The sequence below is a fragment of the Balaenoptera acutorostrata genome, chromosome 4, assembly GCF_949987535.1.
Source record: "Balaenoptera acutorostrata chromosome 4, mBalAcu1.1, whole genome shotgun sequence".
Lineage (NCBI taxonomy): Eukaryota > Metazoa > Chordata > Mammalia > Artiodactyla > Balaenopteridae > Balaenoptera > Balaenoptera acutorostrata.
The window spans coordinates 27,335,756-27,351,819 of NC_080067.1; the positions used below are offsets into that span (position 1 = coordinate 27,335,756).

Genomic DNA, 16,064 nt, shown 5'->3' on the forward strand with positions numbered 1-16,064 from the left:
TACTCACTGCAAAAAGTTCCCTTGAAAAAAAAGCTAACAAACTAGTCAAAGATTTACGAATTTCCTAGTGTCAATCAACTTTTCAACAAGCTCACTTATGGGCGGGGGGATGGGAGATGCGACCCGACCCTTCTTTGCTCTTTGTTTCCCAAGTACCCGAGCGGTGGTAGAGGCTTCAACATTTCTCTATGGGAGGGTCTCCGGCGCTGCACTCAGGTTGAGATTGGGGGGAGGGACCTTTTTTTGAACCAGCTTTTGCGGAACGAACAGTGTTCTGACTTAAAAGTAAGAATCTGTGTGTGGCGTCTGGTTTGAGGGTGAGGGCATGTAACATTCCTGGCGGAGTCTCTAAGGCACCTCGGCTCCTTCTGAATAAGGTAGTTTGGAGGTCCACGCAACTGTCAAATTCCATTCTCTTTTCTTCCCACAGGGAGTTCCCTTGAGCATTAGATGTGGAAATCCGCTGACGGCGGGGGGCGGGGGGGGGGGGAGTCATTCCCAGGAGGATTTGGGGAATCTCGGGAGGGCCGGTGTTTCCTCAGTGGGGTTTTGAGGCTGCTCATAGCCACGACTCGGAGCCACACTTGGCTAGAGCCTGGGCTTTGACGGGGCCAAGAGGAAAGCCAAGAGGTGGGTTCGCGCCTGGCTGCCCGGGTTCGGGGAGAGCGGGGGCGGCGACTGCGGGGCCCCTGGCGGGGCGGGGGCAGGGCGGAGCGGGGCGGGGCGCGGCGAGCCCGGCTGCGGCCCGGGGGCGGGGCCAGGCGCGCGGCTCGCCCTCGCGGAGGCCGCGGCTGGGCTCCGCCTCGCCCCGCTACGCAGGCGGCCAGGCTGCGGCACAGGCCGGGCGGCACCATGGCGGCGGCGGCGGCGGCGGCGGCGGCGGCGGCGCCGGCGCCTGCTGCTGCGGCTTCTTCCGATGCGGCGACTGCGACGGCAGAGCCGGAGGCCGGGGACGAGGACAGTCGCGACGTCCGAGTGCTGCAGAGCCTGCGGGGCAAGATCTGTAAGCGTGGGCCGGGGTGAGGGAACCCACCCGGCGGCGGCGGCGCCGCTGGCGGCCGCGGGGCTGAGGGGGCGGCGGGCGCGTGGGGGTGGCGGCGCCGAGCCGCGCTGGGACCCCGGGGCCAAGAGTGGCCTGGGCGGGGGCCGGGCGAGGCGCGCGGGGAGGGCCGGCCCGGGGAGGCTGGAAGGGGGGTGTGTTGGGGGAGGCGTCTCCCGGACGGGGCGGCGTGGGCTGAGGCTGCCCCAGTCCGGAGCGAGTGGAGAGCCGGGAATTTGCCGGGGACGGGGGGTGGGGGCGGGGGCAGCGCCGGCGTGAGGGGCTCGGCTTTGGGGCGCGGCCTGGACGCTGGGACGCCCCGGCCCGGGCTGCGGCCGGGGGCGTGAGCCGGGGGCGTGAGGAGCTTCCGGCTGCCCTCCTACGTAGGCCTGCGGGCGGCTGCTGGCGTCGGGAGCGGCCCCGCGGTGGGAGCCGGGCGGTAATTACCGGGAGGCGCGGCCGGAGGAGGAGGAGGAGGAGGGCGGGGAACTGGGGCTGGGGCTGGCCCGAGGGGAGGGGGCTGCCTGTTTTCTGGGTTCACGAGCCGGGGCGAGGGTGGAAAAGGCGCCCAGGGCTGGAGGAAACGGGCCGCCCTGGGGCACGACTGGCCGTCGCACGGGTGCTCGCGAGTGAGCGCTCCGGGAGGGGCTGGGGCCGGACACCTGTACTCGCCCCACCTCGCTGCGGCGGGGACTTGAATCGAGAGACAGCGTGACTGACAGGGACTTCAGGCAGGATGTAGTGGCTTCCTGTGAGCAGGTCTCAAAACAGTCATCCAGCCCGCACTTAACCCACTTAATTCCTTTCTTTCTTATGCCTTTAATTGTTACTTTTGTGAGTGAGCCATCCTAGTTGCCTTCACATTTTTGCTCAGAGGCCCTGAGCATTACTGTAGACAGACCATTTAAATTCAGTCATTTGGACATTTATTTTTTTAAAAAATGACCCTTTGGCGTCAGATTGCCAGTTTTTTCACAGTACTGTAGTTTATTCAGAGGAAACACTTTTTTTTTTGGCTATTTGTAAGATATATCAATACAGTTTACTTTTGCTCTGGTCGAAAATTAGCTTTGCTTTCTTGATTCAGTATCCTCAGATTGGAAACATGCTACATGCTTCACGTTTCATGTAAATAGCCCTTAGTCATGAGGAGTACTTTTTACTTTGTATGAAGAAAATCGAATTGCATTAAAATGGTTAACAATGCTCTTTCTTGCACAGGATGTAAAAATTTCCTCTTCCTGAATAATGATATTATTAATTGAGGTTGGATTTCCCCACTATCCTTTTTCAAGTTGATCCCCCTTTCAAGTATTTGGGATTTTATTAAACCTCAGAAGCAGACGTGTTAAATTCTCTCACCTTTTTATTTCCAGAAGTAGTGCTGGGGATCTTAAGAGAGTACAGTTCTTAAAACCTGGAAAAATGACACCAGAGAATGAGATCTTGTCTATATCTAAGATCCCAACACAACCTACTAGGGTATAAAATCTTTTCAGTATTCAAATTAAGTCGTATGCTTAATATTTGCATATATCTAATTTAATATTTGGGAAAACTATAAATGAATGGGCCAGAGCACCCCCCACTGATCTGGTTTTTCAGATTTTCACTACTTTATATTTTAGTGTCACTTGATGCTAGGCAGTGTCTGTTGGAGTCTCGCTGATTTACATAACTGCGGGTTATACCATGGAACTACATATACACATATCTTGGAATCGAGAGTTAGGGTCGGGCTGTTTCCAGAAGGATTTAGCTGCCCTGAACTTTCACCTGCTCCATGGCAAAGATAGCACAGTAAGTGATATCACTGTGAGTGAAACTTGGGCCTACAAATAAAAAAACTCAACTTTGTTTCTATGGGAGAGCAACCCCACTACCCAGACTTGGAGATTGAACATCCAGTTTGCTGGGAATGATATTACCTCTTTAACCATAGTCGAAGTATTACATCTGTTATCGCAGTCAGCTTCTTGCTTTTTGAATTGCTCAGCTTATAGCTCAGGTCTTGGAGTGTCTGTTTCACAGAAAAAACGTATTAGGAAACTTATATACGAAGCTTCTCCCCATCTCCCCTCTCCGTTTCTCTGCCCTCCTTTTAGCTGGTGTAATCTAGAGTTGGTTGACCTTCAGAACCCTTTGAAGAGATGCTGTTTTCTGTTTCCCTGAAACTGACATGTGGGTTTTGCAGGTTGGGGGCTGGGGGGCTGGAAGTGTCATTATTAGCAGGTGCTAAAGTCACAGAAATGGGATGATAGCGGTTCTGACTGTGCAGATATTAAGCAGCTTGGGGGTGTGGGTAACTGTGTCAGCTTTCCTTTTCGCCATGCTGGGAGAGAGACCTCGGAGGAAAGCCTGATGTGCCCACCAGCCTGGAGATGTGCTGGCAGATTCCAACTGCTGATTGAGAGCCTTTGACTTGGGGAATTATAGATTCATAGGTCTGAAAGTGAGCCTGAAAGGAAATGTTCTTTCTACTGGACTTGGGTAGGACCCTTCAACTCCAGATTATTCCAGCAGAAAGTGGGAGGGTTGGATTTATATCTCTCTAAAGTTCTAGAATAGTAGTCCACAACCTTCTTTAGGCGTATCACTCCAGTATTTATTAAATTTCCCATATATTTCCATATATCCCATGTATTCCCCGTATACTTCACAAGGTGAAATGACATTTTGTGGTCACTTTCAAACAACCAACTGACATTAGCAAATCCAGTGTTGCTACAGTATTTGAGCTTATGTGCGGATCCCTAATTCCTTGAGGTCATATTAGTGCAGTAGGAAACCACGGCAGCTCCAAATATTAATATTAAAGAGCCAGGTTTAGTTGTTGGATGTCTTCAGAGTTGTATGAACCTTTGATCAGGGAAAGCAAGGTTGTACTCCAGACTCCATCCTTTGGTGTGAACTCCTGTGCAATGAGTGGCCGGTATGTTAGTCCTCTTGAAGCACTTTGACATGGGCCCCATCCCCCTAAAAAACCCATACACAAGTGAAAGATGGGAGTTGGGGCTTTCTCCTTTATACTTGCAGGCTTCATGCTGTTATTTTGTCATGTCCTCCTTTTTGGTTACTGCTTTTTGTTAAGTTTGCTCTCATCCAGTTAAATCATGTTGTAAAAATGTTGCTCAAAGAGCCCAGACCACCTTATGCATGGGTTGACCTGCTCAAGGGAGACCAGATTGATAAGGGAGCCAATGAGGATTTGTGTGAACGTTGAGATGTGTGGTACAGTACGAGATCTGTGGGACCACGATACGTCCCAGAACTCACGTGGTCTCCCTGTGTAGGATCCGTGGGATATGGTTAAGTGCTTGAGTTTAGAGGCTTGGTCAGGTTAGTCACCTGGGTTTGATTCTTCACTTAATTTCTGACCTTTGTTAACCTCTGTGTGTCTCTCTGTTCTCTGTTAACCTCTGTGTGTCTCTCTGTGTAAAGTGGGGGTAGTTAAAACACCTCTATCTCACAGGCTTGATTTGAGGATTAAATAAATCCCCTCCCCGATCATTCTCTTCATCCCCCCAGGAACTGAATCAGATATGGGCCATCTCTTAGGAAGGAGTAATAAAGTAGTAGCTAAAAACTTAATGTTTATTTTATGTTCTGGTCCAACATGTGCTGGCATTTCCTGATGTACAAAGCTGATTAAAATCAGGAGACTTGAATTCTGTTTCATACATTGTTAATTATTATTCATGTGACTTTAGGCAGCTCACTTACCTTTGAGCTTATCTTCCTCACCTTTAAAATGGGAATAATACCTCATCACTAGCCATTTTGTACATGTTGTTCCCTCTGCTTGGGAGTGTCTTCTCCTTTCTTCCACCCCATATTTATGTCAGGGAACTCCTACTCATCCTTCAGAAGCCTGCTCCATGTGATCTCCTGACCAAAGCCTTTTTTGTGGGACACTGCTACCCTCATTCCTGGAGAGAATGTGTTAGGCCTTTGTACCGCTGGGGATTCACAAATTGTTGTTGATTTCCTTGTAACACAGTGTATAGAAATCATTTACTTCCCCCATTAGACTGTGAGTTCTTCCAAGGTAGAATTCATTCTTCTTTTTTTTTTTTTTTTTTTTTATGTCCAGGTGTCAGCATGGTGCCTAGAACAAAATAGGCCTTTAGAAAATGCCTTACCTCTCACTATGTTATCCTGAGGAGGATTTGAGATACGTACTATATGTGAAAGTGTTCTGTAAATTTTACAGCTAAACAAACTAGAAGATGATAGTATTATTAAAAAAAAAAACTACATGGGTCTGTGGCAGGAAGTTCATCCCTTTCAAAATCACAGTTCCAACTGAGCTTAGGTTTGAATTGATGCCAAAGTTGCCTTATTAGGAAAAGGATTAAATTTATCTAAATGCTCTGATTGCTTATTATTAGGGGATTGAATATTATTACCTGACTGTATTCCATGAATATTGTTACTAATTGGTCCTGAGCCTGTGAAAGAAAAATCTAATAATCCCACCTTTCACACTAAATATTTCTATTTGTCATGGGAGGTTTCAATTTTTTGGTAATAAAATATAAATCAAAACATTTTATTGACCAATGCAATTGAATTGAGAGGGAGAGATTAAAAAGAGTTTATTCATGCTGAGAATTCATTATTATCAGACATTTGAAATGAGATGTTATTTAATAAATTAATTGAGATTAAAAAAGGGTTTGTTCATGCTAAGAACTCATTATTGTCAGAAATTTGAAATGAGATGATGAGTTATTTAAGATGGAAGAAGAATCCATCTTTCAGATGGATCAAAATGAGAGAAAAGGGTTCTTTGTAAAAGTTCACAGAGCAGTCTGCTAATCATTTGCTCTGAGGAGGACAGGACGTAAACCTCAATGAGTTCATAGAATTTTTCTTTTTTAACTTAGAACTCTTTGAATAGACTCTTAAGAGACTGTGGAACTAACGTAGCTGAAATAAAACTATCGTTTTATCCTTTAATCATAGATGCTAATCCTATTTCTTGCTAATGTGCTTTGTGAAATTATTTGACAATAATAGCAGATTATGTTTTATCTCCTAATGAAATTATGTTTGCTTTTGAGTGCTGCTCTCAGTTTTGTTGTATAGTAATCAATTAATGTAAATTAAGAAACTTTTTATGTATATTAAGAAATTTCTACAATACATCTTTAGTTTTGTATGTCATTATTTTCACCAAAATCCCTAGCTAAAATAATATACTTTATAAGGCTATACCAGTAGACATGCAAACATGAATGAACAGTGCTTGACAAATTTGTTACAGTGAGCTTAGTTCTAAGAATATCATTAATGACAGAATGACTTTGGGCAAATTCTTTAACTTTGCTGAGCTTCTGTTTTCTTACTTGTAAAATGAAGGGTTTAGTTGTGGTCTTTAACATCCCGTCCAGCACTGAGTCTTTGATTGTTGCCTTTTAACTTGAAACATTTATTAATACTTTAAGACAGTACATTGGATGCTTTTATTTTAGTGCTTAAATGTGTTTAGTATACTTATTGTGTGTAATATGCAATATACTGTAATAAACACTATACTAAATGTGTTTAGTATACTTATTGTGTGTAATATGCACTATGATTTATTAGATAAGATTGTTTGAATCCTGACAAGTTTTTTTTTTTTGTGACCATTACTTTTTTCAGCAGTACACAGTACATATCTGAGTGTGTGTCAGGGCACCAACCTACTGGACTGTGAAATGGGCCTAAACAGTGAATGAGATGAAAAAGGTTCTTACTAGTTTATCCTAAAGCAATAGTTGCTTTTAGACAACTGCATTCTTAGAGAATTATAAAGTTTAGAGCTGGAAGGTAGAGAACATATCTTGTTGAGTCCCCTCACTTTACAAATGAAGAAGTTGACACTCAGAGACTCCACTGTCACACAGTTAATGGCCTGTTGGCCACTAGTCCACTACTATCAAAGTTTTTGCTAAAATGCTACATAGGATGAACTCATTAGTATGAGTGTTGCAAAAGTACTGTGTTTAATATATGGAGATTACACTGCCTATCTAATGATAATGTCCAGAAGTAGTAATAGATTTTCACTGTGCCAGCTACATACTCTCATCTGTTCCTTTTTAAGAACTTTGTGAAGTAGTTAGGGTTAGTGATGAAACTGTGGTTGTAATCTAGGTGGAGACTGAGCCTGGATGTTTACCTTTTTTTGTTATGCTCTAACTCAGCTGTTTTCAGACCTGACTGCCCATCGGTGTCACCTGTGAACTTAAAAAATTCTGATGCCCAGGCTTTACTCCAGACCTGCTAAATCAGAATTTCTGGGGTGGTACCTGGGCACCTGTAGGTTTAAAACATTCCACAGGGTTTGTTAACGGGCAGCTAGGATGGTGAGCCTCTGCTTTTGCCCATTGAACAGACGAGCCACCAACTACCTGAATGTTAGCAACCTGCTATGCATGACCATTTAAAGGGTACCAGCGACTTCCCTGGCGGTCCAGTGGTTAAGACTCTGCGCTCCCAATGTAGGGGGCACGGGTTCAATCCCTGATCGGAGAAGATCCTGCATGCCGCGTGGCATGGCAAAAACAAAAACAAAAACAAAACAAAAAAAGAATAAAGGGTACCAGTAGAAAGTTTGGTGTGATCACAGGGAGGTTTTCATTTGATTATTTTTAAAGGTTTATTTGTTCATTTGATTAGATAGTACAAATACTTGGTACAAAATTCAAAAGGTACATAAGGGTATACATTAAAAAGTTAATTTTTCTCACTTCTTTTATTCCCCTAGCCATTCCCTCTTCAGAAGCAAGCATTACCAATTAATTTCTTTTGTATCCATACAGAGATTATTTAAGCATTTATACTTAAATGTATGAGTATTAATATCTCTGTCTCACCAATATACATATCACAACAAAATATACACATTGTTTGCATCTTGCCTTTTTACACTTAATAGTAGCTTGACGATTTTTCATAAATATATGTGTGTATATATATGGGGGAGGGAGGGAGGGAGGGGGAACTGCCTCATTTTTTTAACAGCTGCATAAAATTTCATCATCTCTATATACCACAGTTTATTTAGCCAGTCCCCTGGACTGGACATTTAGATTATTTCCAGTCTTTGCTATTACAAACATTACTGCAGTAAATAATTTTGTAGGTATTTTATTTTTCATATGAATGCATGTGTCTGTAGGATAAATTCCTAGATGTTAAATTGATGAATTGAGTGGTATGTGCATTTTTATGTTCAAAGGACAGTGGCAAATTGCTTTTCATAGAAACTATAACAGTTTATGCTCCCAGCAGCAATATATGAATGCCTGTTTCTTTTTTTTTTTTTTTTTTTTTTTTTTTTTTTTTTATTTATTTATTTTTGGCTGTGTTGGGTCTTCGGTTCGTGCGAGGGCTTTCTCCAGTTGCGGCAAGCGGGGGCCACTCTTCATCGCGGTGCGGGGACCGCTCTTCATCGCGGTGCGCGGGCCTTTCTCTATCGCGGCCCCTCCCGTCGCGGGGCACAGGCTCCAGACGCGCAGGCTCAGCAATTGTGGCTCACGGGCCCAGCTGCTCCGTGGCATGTGGGATCTTCCCAGACCAGGGCTCGAACCCGTGTCCCCTGCATTAGCAGGCAGATTCTCAACCACTGCGCCACCAGGGAAGCCCGAATGCCTGTTTCTTTACACCCCCATAGTGTGTATTTTAAAACTTCTTGATCTTTACTGGTCTGTAAGATGAAAAGGAACACCTAATATTTAGTTTTAATTTGCACTTCTAAATGAGGTTGAGGATTTCTTCATATTTTTTAAAATAAATTTATTTATTTATTTTTATTTTTGGCTGTGTTGGGTCTTCGTTGCTGTGCGCGGGCTTTCTCTAGTTGCGGCGAGCGGGGGCTACTCTTTATTGCGGTGCGCGGGCTGGTTATTGTGGTGGCTTCTCTTGTTGCAGAGCATGGGCTCTAGGCACACGGGCTTCAGTAGTTGTGGCACGCGGGCTCAGTAGTTGTGACTCACGGGCTCTAGAGCACAGGCTTAGTAGTTGTGGCGCAGGGGCTTAGTTGCTCCGCGGCATGTGGGATCTTCCCGGACCAGGGCTCGAACACTGTCCCCTGCATTGGCAGGCGGATTCTTAACCATTGCACCACCAGGGAAGCCCCTTTCTTCATATTTTTAAGAGCCATTTTTTTCCCCATTTTTTGGTGTTTATTTGGTTTGCCTTTTTTCCTGCTGGATTATCAGTCGTCTTACTGATTTGTGGGAATGCTTTATGCAGTAAGGAAGTTAGCTATCTTTTTAGCAGAAAGATTTTTTTTAATTTAGATGCTTTGGCTGATGTCTCTGTTTATTCTTTTTTTTTTTTTTAATTTATTTATTTATTTTTATTTTTGGCTGTGTTGGGTCTTCGTTTCTGTGTTAGGGCTTTCTCTAGTTGCGGTAAGCAGGGGCCACTCTTCATCGCGGTGCACGGGCCTCTCACTATCGCGGCCTCTCTTGTTGCAGAGCACAGGCTCCAGACGCGCAGGCTCAGTAGTTGTGGCTCACGGGCCTAGTTGCTCCGTGGCATGTGGGATCTTCCCAGACCAGGGCTTGAACCCGTGTCCCCTGCATTAGCAGGCAGATTCTCAACCACTGCGCCACCAGGGAAGCCCGTCTCTGTTTATTCTTGAGGAGAAGTTGGTTATGAGATCCAGTGAGGGCAGTCTTTTGTTTGTTTCGTCTACGTATATAATTTCTGATATTAGAATAGAGATGGAAAAAGAATTGTTTGAGGAAAAGTAAATGAACACTTAACTATAAACAGGAGCTAAAAGATAAATAGATTGGGAGAAGATACTTGCAGCAAATCCTACAGGAAAAAAAACCCCACTTATATAACACTTATACTGTGCCAGGCACTGTTTGAAAGCACTTTAAGTCCAATAAAGATGTTTAAAAAAAAAAAAAGATAAAGCACTTTAAGTATGTTAACTAAATCCTCACGGTGACTCTATAAGTACAGGTATTATCCACATTTTTACAGATGAGGAAACTGAGGCACGGAGGCCTTAGTTTAACTGAGCCTTAGTTTAACTGAGGCTAAACTAAGTAACTTGTCAAGATCAGACAGCGAGTGAGCCATGGGCAGACTAGCTCTGTTACTCTTAGCCTACTATCTATACTCCTTATTTGTTAGTGTCCAAAGTATATAAACAGTTCATCCAAATTTTAAAAAGGAAAAGGCCATTAGAAAAATAAAGGATATGAATAGGCATTCCACAGAAAAGAAGATACAAAAGGCCAGTAAACATAAGAAAATACTGGAAAGGTTTAACAAAAATTAATCAGGGAAATACAGATTTTAAAAAGTCATTAGTTTGTGAGAAAAGAAGAGCTCATTGATTTCAGTATTTGGTGAGGGTTTAGGGAAACAGGTACTTTCTTCACTGTTGCTTGAGTTTAAATTGGAAAGCAGTGTTGGAGAGCATTTTGGCAATATGTTAAAAATTTAAGTGTGTATACCCTATGCATTTCTACTTCTACATATCTGCCCTACAGAAACACATGGTTGCAGAAGAGGTATATACAAACATGTTTAATGTTACCTTGTTGGTAAAACAAAACAGAGGCAATTTAAGTGTCCATCAGTAGGATGATGGCTAAGTAGTATGTTCATATACATATTTTATAACAGCTAAAAAGAATGAGATGTATCTATAGTATGAAAGGAAAGAACTTCAAGAGGTATCGTTGAATAAGAAAGAAGCCAGTTGTTAGGGTGGTATGTATAGTTATATGTGACTTCTGTATATGTATATGGAAAAATGCACAGAAAGATGTTTGAAAAGATAAACAACATTAGTTATGTCAGTGGTGGACAAAGGGAATTAGCCTTATAATGGTTTACTTTTCTGGAGAGTGTATTTATGTATGAGGAATGTTATCAAAAAATGACTATTTGTATAAGTGAATTTTATACAATATTTGTCTTATTCTGTGAGAGCCTCTCTTTCTCTAACTGTTGAAGTCTATCCTATCTGCAAAAATAAGGGCAACCAAATGTTAGGTTGGGTAACATTTTGAGTGCACATAGAAATAAAGTCAATTTTTCTGTCAATTTTTTGGGTAACTTTTAATTTTGATATAACTTTGCACACACAAAACTGTAAGAGTAATACAGTGAATTCCCACATGCTCTGCCTGTTTTCACCAATTGTTTGTATTCAGAAAGTTGACTTTAAAAAAAATTCAGTGTTTTGTTTCAGAGGAATATAGTAAAAAGAATAATTTTGATCCCTTAAAATATTGTTAACATTTGTGTGAGTGGTACAGAACCTCTTGGTTTTGAATTTGGGCAGTTTTATTTCTTTATTTTATTAAATGTTTATTTATTTATTTGGTTTGCTGGGTCTTAGCTGTGGCTCACGGGCTCCTTAATTGCAGCACGCGGGCTTCTTAGTTGTGGCATGCCAACTCTTAGTTGCGGCATGCATGTGGGATCTAGTTCCCTGACCAGGGATCGAACCCAGGCCCCCTGCATTGGGAGCTCGAAGTCTTAACCACTGTGCCACCAGCGAAGTCCCTGGACAGTTTTATTTTATAAAAAAATTTTCTTGGTAGATGGGGGAAGTGAACTAACATTCGTTGAGTATTTACTCTTTTCCAGGTGCTGTGTTAGGATAATTTGTAAATTATTTCATTTAATCCAATTTCATGAAGAAGTTTGTTATTAATTCCTATTTTAGCAAAGAAGCAGACGGAAAGGTTATTTGCTCAGGGTTCAAAGGGGCAGGGGCAGGTATTCAGAAGGTCTTTAAGATGCCAAAGTCCATGTCCTTTTCTCTACCAAGTTGCCTGTGAGTTGGTATATTGGGAAGAACTGATGAGTACATTTCTGTTGTCAAGAAGTTGATAATTATCCCTAAATTGGTTATGGTCTAATGTCAATAAAATTAGAATGTTGGAATGGTATAAAAATTTATCTTTAGTGCTGTTTTCGGGTTTCACAAAAAATGTTATTCTTCTGTCTGCTTGGCTGTGCTCCTGTGGGTTTGTGCATGTTAACGGTTCTCTTAGAAAACACACACGTGCACACACACACACCCCATATACATGCACCTGTGTGGGTGCAACTTCTTTATATCTAGGTGCAACTTTTTTTTTTTTTTTTTGAAAAACTCTGGGTCATGATTGAGTCCCATTTTGGCTTCCTGGATGCTGTTACCAGAAGTAGTAGCCTTATCCCATATATGGCCTGTCCATGTAGCCCTTAGTTCTGTCACCACCTGGCTTTGGGCCTTTCATTTGCTTGCCATACTAGTCTCTCTTGGTCAGCTTAGGAGCCTTTAAGTTTCTTGTAGCTGTAGGGACCATTGGCCTATCCTAGGAGAGATTTCTGCCATATGTGCTTCTGTTTGGTTTGCTACTTGAGAAGGGGGCTGTAGGGAGCTTAGGGATCAGCACACGTTCAAAACTGAAACCAGAAGTGGGCAAGGCAAACCACAGGAAGATCCTGCCTGCAACTTGGTGACGTCTCTCTATAACCCATGGAGGTTTCCTGGCAATACCTTGCAAAACTTGCCTTTTCATGTACAGTAGTTTCCTAACTTCTTGTTCCGGCCTGAGCTTCAGTCGGAGGTGATTAATATGATAGCAATATAGATAACTGTATGATAATTATTATGCACATGACTTGTGTAAAACAATTGGCCCCTAACTATGTTCTGTAGACTTTCACACTGAGGAGCTGCATCTTACCTAGTAGGGCATTTTTGAGGAGTTGCCATGGAATTCATGCTTTAACCTTGACTTTATGCCTTGTCAAGGGTTGTACTTTATGTTGTTCAGGTTTTATAACCACAAAACAGTTCTTTGCTCACTGAGTTTAGGCTAGCCACCTAAACTGTACTGGATTCCTGGAGTCCTTTGCCCACTCAAGTGCTCACTGAGTGCTGTTACCTCATTTATGTTTTACTGGTGGATTGCACAGTACCTTATTTCCATGATGGAGTAGGAGTGCAGTGTTAGTGAAACTTTATTATTCCCTGTTTCTTTGACCTCCAGGTCCCAGGGTGATATCATAGTGCCTGTTCTTAGGTAGAACCAGATTTCTGCTAGGAATTATGTAATGTGTTGATTTTTTTTTAAGATTACCAGTTGAGTGGGATTATAGAATCTCAGATTATATTTTTGAAAGGTAATTTATCATTTATTGGGAGTGAGAAAAGTTGCTTGACAATCTAGTTATCTGATCATGTTAATTTATGCATTGGAAAACCCTACTTACTAGTAGATATTCCAGCAGTCACCATATGCCTGTTGGTGTCTCATTCTCTGCCTCAATAGTATCATAAATATAAATGTGTAACTTTCCAGTGGTGCTTTCGAGGTGACAACTAGAGAGCGAAATAACAGCTATGTAACTTTTTTCTCTTCAGTGGTTCTTAGGTACCCCCCCCCCTCCTTTTTTGTTACTGTACACCTGGGGCGATCTGACATACTCTGAAGAGGGTGAATAGGAAACCTTTTGGAAGGTCATGTGTGATTACGGCAGTTTTTCTCTTCCTTTCTCCATTGAGAACTGTAAAGATAAAGGAACGAGAGAGAGCTCTTGTGTAAGATTTTTTATAGGAAGTATTTATTAGGTATCTAGAAATTGGTTGAATGATAAATGAAAATGTAGCATGTTGAAAACATTTTCTGCTACTTTCCTAGTAATCACCTAACCTCTCTGAGCCTCAGCTTCCTTTTGTATAAATTCGTAATGGTAGTTATTCTAATCTTACAGAGTGGTTGTGGAAAGATTGGATGACTTGCTATAGTGCCTGGCACGTTGTAACGTAAGCAGTGGTGATAATCGGTAAAGTATATATTCATAGTTTTCTTGATGAACAGCTATTTAATATAAATGTATATCCAGTTCTTGTAGTGTTTATGAGATTAAACTGGCCACGGGTAGCAATATCTAAAAACATTTGAAATCAGTGTTGCCACGTGCATTTTAAAACATTTCAGGTGTTATCTCTCAAGATCTTAAAGCTACGGGAGCCTAGAAGATTAACTAGTTAAGGCATTGCAAACTCCAGTCTACAGAGACCAGGCATAGTGAAGTTAAAGCCAGGTGGGGATTGTTAGGATTTCGAAAGAGGGTGTCTGTCTACAGTTTCTACTCAGAACCACGTTGCCAGGTCTCTGATTATTAAAGAGAAACCAGAAATACGGATTTATTTGTTATTAACTCTCCCAGTTTCTAGATGTTGGCTACATTTTTCCTAACACTATGCAAGCCAGACAAAATAAATCTCTGGTTAGCTGAACCCCAAATTGTGCCCCCCCATTTGAAATAGTTCAAACCCCTCATTTTAGAGATGTGCAGCCCGAGGTATAGAAAGGTCAGGTGTTTGTGCATCTGTTTCCTCTAGTAGAAATGTATTATTTCCTTAATAAAAGTCTCATTAAAAAAAAGTGAGCTTCTCTGGTGTATCTAGTTGTTAAAATTACAGATTATCTTTGGTCAGGACCTAATGGCTTGAGTGAAGGGAATTGTGTACAGATGCTAATTTTTAGGAATCTCTAACCAAGGAGGGGCACTACTACTTACTATTTACTGAGTGCTTACTCTGTTCTAGGCATCGTGGTAAGTGCTTGACCTCAGCTAATAGTCACAGTAGTCCTTGAAGCATTATAATTACCTCTTTTTATGCAGGAGGTTGAGACTAGGGACATGCAGCTCATTAAGTACGAAACTCATGTTGAAACTCGTATGTGTCTCCAAAATGAATTTGTTTAACTTGCACCAGTACTGTATATGTTTTCAGAATTTTGTGCAACTTTCATCTTACTGCAAAAATTAAAATTAAACATTATATGAAAATTTGAAAGACCTTATATGTTAACATTACATAAGATTGTCTTGGGACTCCCCTGGCGGTCCAGTGGTTAAGACTCGGCACTTTCACTTCAGGGGACACAGGTTTGAGTCCTGGTCGGGGAACTAAGATCCCGCATGCCTCGCAGTGCAGCCAAAAAAAAAGAACACATATAGGATTGTCTGTTTATCTATAATTAGATGGCATAACAGCATTTTACTTTTATTCTAAGCTTGTCAACACTGAAACTGTTATATTTTTAAGCGTATCTTTGATTCATTCTCCTTCACTCCATTTTTTTGTTGTGTATGTAAATGATAATGTTTGCATAGTTCTATATCTTCCCCCCCATCTAAAGGTCTAATCCTCTGTTTAGGTTGCTATTCCAGTTATTAGAACATCATATCCTGAGTCACTCAGGCCAAATTCTGTGAATTTTCTCTCTGTAGTACCTCTTCCATTTTTCTTTTCCTCCCATCTCCCCTTTATTCCCTCAGTTTAGGACCGGTAACTGTTAGTAATTTTCCTGAAGCATAGTTTTGATCACACAGAAACTTTTAGTGACCCTTGTTGCTTCCCAAATAAAGTTGAAACTCCTTAGCTTGGCATTCCAGGTTCTGTTTGATGCCATCTTTCCTTTACAGTCTCATCCTTTCTTAATAACCTTTCATCTCTCTTTACGCTTTAGCCAATTTGTACTATTCACTGCCTCCTTGAAGGTACTCCTCCTGTTTCCACCTCCCGAACTTGTTCACGTTGTGCCTGCCTTACTCCTGGAATGTTATCCCTCCATTCCCAGTTTCTGTATTTAAAAAAAATTACTTGGAAGAAGTTACTGTGAAGATTAAGTGAAATAATATATATGAAGTCCCTAAAAAAATCTATGTGTAATGTATTATTTATTTGATAAATGAATATAGTGAACTATTATGATTTAGCTTTCCTCCCACTCCAAATAATCTTTATCTTCGGATCATCTTGTCCAGGACCCTGGCCCTTTGCAGTTTCTCTTGGCAGTTAATCACGCTGGCGGGTCTGTATTGGCTTTTATTTCTGTGCTTAAGGTATCCTTTGAAATAGATTGGAGATTCTACAAGATCTCTTAGGATAGTTTCAGAAAGGAATAGCTGTCTGTTCCTCTCAACACTGCTGTGTTCAGAAAGACATTAATAGGAATGGGAAGACTAGGCTTTGGAATTTGATTTC

General features: G+C 42.0%; 1 protein-coding gene across 1 annotated transcript in view; it reads left to right on the plus strand.

The window, feature by feature from the left end:
* Window positions 1-890: 890 nt before the first annotated feature.
* RASA2 (RAS p21 protein activator 2) overlaps window positions 891-16,064 on the plus strand; it is a 118,315-nt gene continuing 103,141 nt past the window's right edge. The window contains exon 1 of the mRNA XM_057545522.1: window positions 891-1,003. The gene's annotated coding sequence lies outside the window, so the exon portion shown is untranslated. The remainder of the gene's footprint in view (window positions 1,004-16,064) is intronic.